This window comes from Ictidomys tridecemlineatus, chromosome 6 (assembly GCF_052094955.1).
Source record: "Ictidomys tridecemlineatus isolate mIctTri1 chromosome 6, mIctTri1.hap1, whole genome shotgun sequence".
Taxonomy (NCBI): domain Eukaryota; kingdom Metazoa; phylum Chordata; class Mammalia; order Rodentia; family Sciuridae; genus Ictidomys; species Ictidomys tridecemlineatus.
In genome coordinates this window covers 176,189,413-176,196,469 of record NC_135482.1, presented here as the reverse complement: position 1 = coordinate 176,196,469, position 7,057 = coordinate 176,189,413, and the positions used below count along the sequence as shown (strand labels likewise).

The window sequence follows — 7,057 nt, the reverse complement described above, 5'->3', positions numbered from 1 at the left end:
TGGTGCTCTAGAAGTTTTGAATTTAGGAGCATTTCAAACATCAGATTTTCAACCTATATTTTAAAAAATGACTGTATGCTTAAAATGTCCAAAGCAAATACCATCTTCCTGATAAATCTGATACCCTTTTGTAATCCCTGTTTCAGTCAGTGATCACTGCCCTGTAAACAGAGACATGGTCACCACATACATGTTGAATATTTTACACTGTAGGTATAGCTGGTATTATCCAAACCTATTCTCAGTGTGTGCCTATACGGCAGGTAAGGCCCCTGATTTTAGATATTTAGGTTAAACAGCTCTTTTTTTGGCTTGGCTCAGGTTGGGGCCTATGATATCTTGCCATTGCTTTATTGGTAAGTAGCATATTAAAGTTGCTGGTGGTGGGCAAATATGCAAAGAGACCAGGGCATTCCCTTGTAAATCAAATTCTTACCTTTTTCCTTTGAGGTTGCAAATTATTACACTTTTGATAGGATGGGATGGTCCAAGGAAGCTTGGTTTTCAGAAATTTCTGATAAGGGCTATTAGGAGGATCTGCTCCATGGTGGTGGTGATGGAGATAGTGCAGAGCCAGCCCCAACCCCAGGGCCTGTGGTGTCCTAGGGGAGGATCGGGAAGGAAGAGAATAATGAGGCTGTCATCTACCACATTGGGCCTTGGAGTTCCTCAAGAGAAATTGCTGATTCACTCTGTAAATAGGCTCTTCCTCTTTAAAATGAAGCTACATGTCACGAGAGTCGTAACAAGGAACCTAGTGTCCCATGTCGTGGAGTAACTATTGCAATGATGTTTACAGCTGAGAATCAGTCTTCCTGTTTTCTGTACCAGCCTCACCAAAGGAGAGATTGGAAACTTAGGCAGAACCACCCACTATTCCTTTTCTTTCTTGTGTAATAATAGTAATCAGGAGTAATTCAGTTGGACTCAGTACGCATCCAGAGGGTTTTACTTCTCAAGAACAGGAGCACTCAGAGAATGAATGGACTTCTCTCAGCAGTAGTGAAGCCCAGTCCTTGGCCCACAAAGGTGGAGTGGCAGCCCAGGTGGGCTGGAGTGCAGTGGCGAGCACGGACCCTTGCCTGGCACAGCCCACCATGCTGGAGTGAACCAGGACCGAGGCAAGCCAGGGCAAGTGGACCTGTCACTCCCAGGCAGCCCAGCTGGGCCAGTGCAGATGTATGTTCCACCCAGGGCACAGCCTGGAACCTCAAAGATCTTGACCTTCTGTCTCCCAAGAGGTGGGAAAATAGATGTAGGGCAGATGTTGAACAGAAGTGTGGACTCTTAGTTGTTGGTGTTGTCCTTCTCCTCCTCCTCCTCCTCCTCCTCCTCCTCCTCCTCCTCCTCCTGCTCCTCTTTCTCCTTCTCCTCTTCCTCCTCCTTTTCTTGACCAGGGATTGAACCCAGGGGGCTTAACCACTGAGCCATATTCCCAGACTTTTCAAAATACTTTATTTAGAGACAGGGTCTTGTTAAATTTCTCTGGGCCTTGCTAAATTGCTAAGGCTGACTTTGAAGTTGTGATCCTCTTGCCTCAGCCTCCGGGTGCTGAGATTATATTTATGCCCCACCATGCCCAGCTCTGGTTAGTACTTTTACAATCCTCCATGAACATAAATTTTAACTAATAGAATTAGTAGTTTTCCAAACTCTGATCACAATAAATTTGGATCGATAGGGTTGACTCAGTGCTATATAAACCCCTAGACTAGCACAATCATGAGGCAACCCTTCTGCATCCCCCCTCTCCCATTTGGGAGTTCTTTTCTATTCATACTTGAATAAATCCTACCCTTACAGTTACTCATCCTCTTCTTCAAATTTGCAAGACAAGAACCCAGAAAGAAGAAATTAATTGTGAGCTGATGGGGTCTGCGGCAACACTGAGGGCTCAGCCTGCCAATAGTCAACACATTTTTTGCTGTGGAGTCCTGCAGACCCCACCTGCCAGCAGAAGCAGAGAAACTCTGGTTTCAGTAGGATTTATTTGATGAAGTGGCTTAAACATGACTTTAATGCCCACCCGAGCTGGTGAAATAGGATATATGCAAAAGCTCCCAGAACAAGACCTGACATTTGGTGGGTTTTCAACAATCTTTGGAGTTGTGCCTAAATTTTGCTTGATCAGGCCCACGTAGTACTGTCTCTGACAAGTTATAGAGGTTGACCTGACAATTGTTGTAAATAGGCTCTTCCTCTTTAAAACAGTCAAAACTTTAGTGGGTTGGGTGTGGGAGTTGGAAGGGTTTGCAGCCAGTAGAGTAAGTGAAATTCATGCACATACAACTCTGTAATGCAGATGGGACTTAGAGGATTACCCACCTCCTTCCATCTCTAGGCTCTTACCCTTGCTTCACTGCCTCTCTCCCACACTGCTGTACAGATTCTTACCGAAACATTCTTCCTCTTTTCTTCAATTCATTTTCTACACAGCAACGAAGCAGGTCTTCTTTTGAAACCCTTCAAAGCCTTGCCCATTGAATCCAGAATAAAACTCAACCTCCTTATCATGGCTTGAAAAATACCAAATGATCTGGCTACTATCCATTCTTCCCTCTTGGCCAGCCAAACTCCCTTCCACATCAGGATCCCTAAACCTCTCCTTTCCTTTTGTCTTAGTCCATTTTCTGTTGCTATAGCAAAATACTGGACACAGGGTAATTTATAAAGGAAAGAAGTTTATTTGGCTTATGGTTTCAAAGGCTGCAAACTCCAAGTGCATGGTACTGGCATCTGATGAGGATATTCTTGCTGCACCATAACGTGATGGAGGGCATCACATGGCAAGCATGCTATCTTGGGGTTTTCTTCCTCCTCTTACAAAGCCATTAAAGCCATCATAGGGGCCCTATCCTTATGACCTTGTCTAATCCCAATTATCTCCAAAGGCTCCACCTCCAAATGCCATTAACATATTACTTTGAAGATTACGTTTCCAATACAAGAACTTTAGAGAGACACATTCAAACCACAGAACCTTCCTTTAGGTGTTAGCTTAAATGCTACCTTAGGGAAGTGTTCTCTGACAACCACACCCAAAGTAGGGAAGTGAGTTCCCTCTTGCTATTTTCTAGCTTAATGTCTTCTTGTTCAATTTCATTTCACAATTCACCTTCCATATTATTTTGTTTATTTGTGTGTTTATTTCTTTTGGTCTTCTGTACCCTGCACTAGAATATATGCACCATGCACACAGGGATTATGGCTGACTCGATAGTGATTATGTCCACATCTGGAACTGTGGCTGGCCACAGGAAATATTCATCAAATGAATGCAATGAAGTGGTTTTGTTGAGTAGCCCCCAAACACACTCAATCACAGAGAATAAATAAATCTGTTGTGTTTATTTTCTTAGAGACTAGTTTATGCCAACACACTCTGTCCTATTGAATCACTTAAAATAAAGGGGGAGCAGAACCTTCAGCAAACTATGATTACAATAGTATTCAAATATGACGTGCAATAATGATAGAAATAGAAATATGTATTCATAAAACCAGTCTAAAGGGTGAAGTCCCATGCTAATTATGATTCTACCTGAAATTTTATTCTCTACCAGAAGAAGAGGGGGAAATATTCAGTCTCACTAATCATCAAATAAACACACATTAGGACCATAATGAAGATATCATCTTTTACATTCCAAATTGGCAAAGATTTTGTTTTTAAGATAATATTAATTTGCTTAGCCTGAGGTGAAATGAACAAACTGTCACACACTTCTAGGAAAAAGGAAATTTTTGATTTTTTTCAGAGTAATAATTTAACAATATGCACTAAATTATTACATATTGTATACCCAAAAGTCCTATTGATGAAGTAATATGAGTAAAGTAGCAATTTGGCTAATTAGATTTTTTTATCATAAGAACCTTATATGAAAATACCTAATAGGAAACTTTCATACTTTAATATGAAAATACCTAAATAGCTGGGCACATTGGTACAAGCCTATTATCTCAGAGACTTGGGAGGTTAAGGAAGAAGATCACAAGTTCAAGGCCAGACTTGGCAACTTTTTGAGACCCCCTCCGAACAGCTTAGTGAGATCCCATATCAAAAATAAAAATAAAAAAAAACTAGCGGTTGAAGACAGGCCTCTTTTTCGTGGCTCCTGGTGGTTGATCAGCTGCTCCAAGATGAAGCTGAACATCTCCTTCCCAGCTACTGGCTGCCAGAAACTCATTGAAGTGGACAATGAACACAAACTTTGTACTTTTTATGAGAAGCGTATGGCCACAGAAGTTTGCTGCTGATGCTCTGGGTGAAGAGTGGAAGGGTTATGTGGTCTGAATTAGTGGTGGGAATGACAAAGAAGGTTTCCTCATGAAGCAGGGTGACTTGACCCATGGCCGTGTTTGCCTGCTAGAGTAAGGGGCACTCCTGTCATAGACCAAGGCGAACTGGAGAGAGAAAGCACAGATCTATTTGAGGTTGCATCGTAGATGCCAGTCTGAGTGTTCTCAACATGGTTATTGCAAAAAAGAGAGAGAGAGAGAGAGAGAGAGAGAGAGAGAGAGAGAGAGAGAAGGATATTCCTGGATACTATACTACTATACCTTGTAGACTGGGACCCAAAAGAGCTAGTAGAATCCACAAACTTTTCAATCTCTCTAAGGAAGATGATGTCAGAAACTTGTTGCTCTGAAGAAACCGCGTACTAAGAAGAATAAGGAAGAGGCTGCAAAATATGCCAAACTTTTGGCCAAAAGAATGAAAGAATCCAAAGGAAAATCCAAAGCCAAGAAATGTAGGCTGTCCTCTCTGAGAGCTTCTTCTTCTGAGTCCAGTCAAAAATAAGATTTTTAAAGAGTAATAAATAAATAAAATCAGACCTTAAAAAAATAAAATAAATCAAAAAATATTAGGGATGTAGCTCTGTGCTAAAGTGCCCCTGTTTTCAGCTCCCTACCAGAAAAAGAAAAGACCAAACATATACAAATACATAAGTATTAGCATAGTGGAATAGTGTATTTATTTAATTCTATGTTTAGAAAGATCATTATGTTTTCATGAAATATTTAAGGAAATATGTAAGGAAAAATTTTCATGCTATGATAATTAAGTTAAAAAAAAGAGCAGGCAACCAAAAGTACATGTATTATTATACCCCAATTTTGTTAAATAATATACATATGAATGCATTACAAAGCCCATAATGTAATATATAAAATGCTAATAGCAATTATCTCTGCATGGTAGGATTACTAACAATTTTTATTTGCATATTAAATATTACAGATAGTCTATATTTTCCATATTTTCAACAATGAAAATAATTAATATAATTCAATTATTAAAAAGAAATGGAGGTGGGCTGGGTTGTGGCTCAGTAGTAGAGCCCTTGCCTCCCACGAATGAAGCACTGGGTTTGATCCTCAGCACCACATAAAGATAAATAAATAAAATGGAGGAATTGTGTGCATCTACAACTATAAAAAAATATTTAAAAGAAAAGAAATAGGGGTGAATAACATAAATTACCTGCCATATCATTCATAAATCATTTTAAAAAAAGAAAGGTTGCAGACCTTCTCAAACGTTGACATCTTCCAAGGGGTTCTCAAGGTTTAAAGTCGACTCTGCAACCACATAGTAAAATGACATTCTTGGACTGTCACAGGTGGGCCAAGATAAGTCAGGATGGATGCTAATCATCCAGGAGGAATCTGGAGCCCTTTATCTGGAAACATTTTGCTGAGAATGGAAAAATAACCGTTCTGAAACAGAAGGTCCAGGAGCTGCCTGGATCAGTCTGATTCGGACTCCTCCAAACAGGGAGACTCACAGGGCATGAAATCCTCCAGCTCACCCGCTCCCGCCCCAAACTGCACCCAAAGGAAAACTGAAACCAAAGTTGAACTAATGAGTCATCTTCCCGCAGAGCTGCGCCTCTCCTCCTGCCTGAAGAGAGCTGTGGACCCGATCCTCTTCCACAGCCAGCCTCTCCCACCATCCACCTCTCCTCCTTTATTTTCCTAACAGAAAAAGAAATTTTTAAGATGTTTAAAGTGTTTTAAGGAGAAGGGTGGATCCAGGCCAGAAGGAAAAATGTGCTCTTATCTTTCCCCTCCTGCTTGGCTGGCTGCTTTGACCATTATTACTCCAGCAGTTTTTACTGCTGTGTCCTTGCGGTCATTGCACAGCCCAGGGTCATGGAAACAGGGCAGTCACACCACCTGGTTCTGTCATCTGGGCGAGCCTGCCCTTGAGACAGAATTTGTTTTGTCAGCATTTGTACCAATCTTGACCCATTATGGTTTATTCTGATCCTGTCTCCCTGTAAGCCTGACAATAGCTTCATAAGGTGCAGAAAACCTTCAGGTAATCAGAACAGGATCTGCAAGTAGAGTTGACTCTGTGCATCTGTGGCTTCTGCATCCATAGATTCAACCCATCATAGATTGACAATATTTGGGGGAAGTAATTCATCTGCACTGAACATGTACCCACTTTTTTCTTGTCATTATTCCATTAAAAAAACACCCAAAACCCAAACAGTATAATGGTTATTTAAAAAGCATTTGCATGGTATTAGGTATTTTAAGGAACCTATAGGTGATTTAAAGTAAATGGGAGAATGTGCTAGATTATATGCAAATACTACACTATTTTACAGAAGGGACTCAGCATACTCAGATTTTGGTATCCTTGGGGGATCCTGGAGCCCTCATGGATTCCAAGGGACTGGGTTCAGAGCATAACTAAGTAGAAGCCCCACTAATGGCCTTTTTCTTTGCTGTTCTTTTAAAACAATATTTCCCTTCCTGGTGTTCTCTGCTACGCTATCTAGTGGTCCACTTCTCACCACAAATAGACCCCAACTCCACCCTTGACTCCTCTTTCCACAAAATTGTTCATTTGGACTTGTTTAGTTTTTTTTTTTAAATTCATTTATGTACGAAGGAACTTCTAGTGTCAGCTCATTAAAGAAGAAATTATTCAAGATACTTGTTCACGATGGTGATTCAGATTTTATTTAAAGGGAGCCATGACAATAGGTAATACAGTCCTGCAGTGGGAGAGGGAAACAGGGCTGAATTCCAACTTCAA

General features: G+C 40.7%; 1 pseudogene; it reads left to right on the top strand.

The window, feature by feature from the left end:
• Window positions 1-4,133: 4,133 nt before the first annotated feature.
• Window positions 4,134-4,804, top strand: LOC110598591 (small ribosomal subunit protein eS6 pseudogene; annotated as a pseudogene).
• The last annotated feature ends 2,253 nt before the right edge of the window (window positions 4,805-7,057 follow it).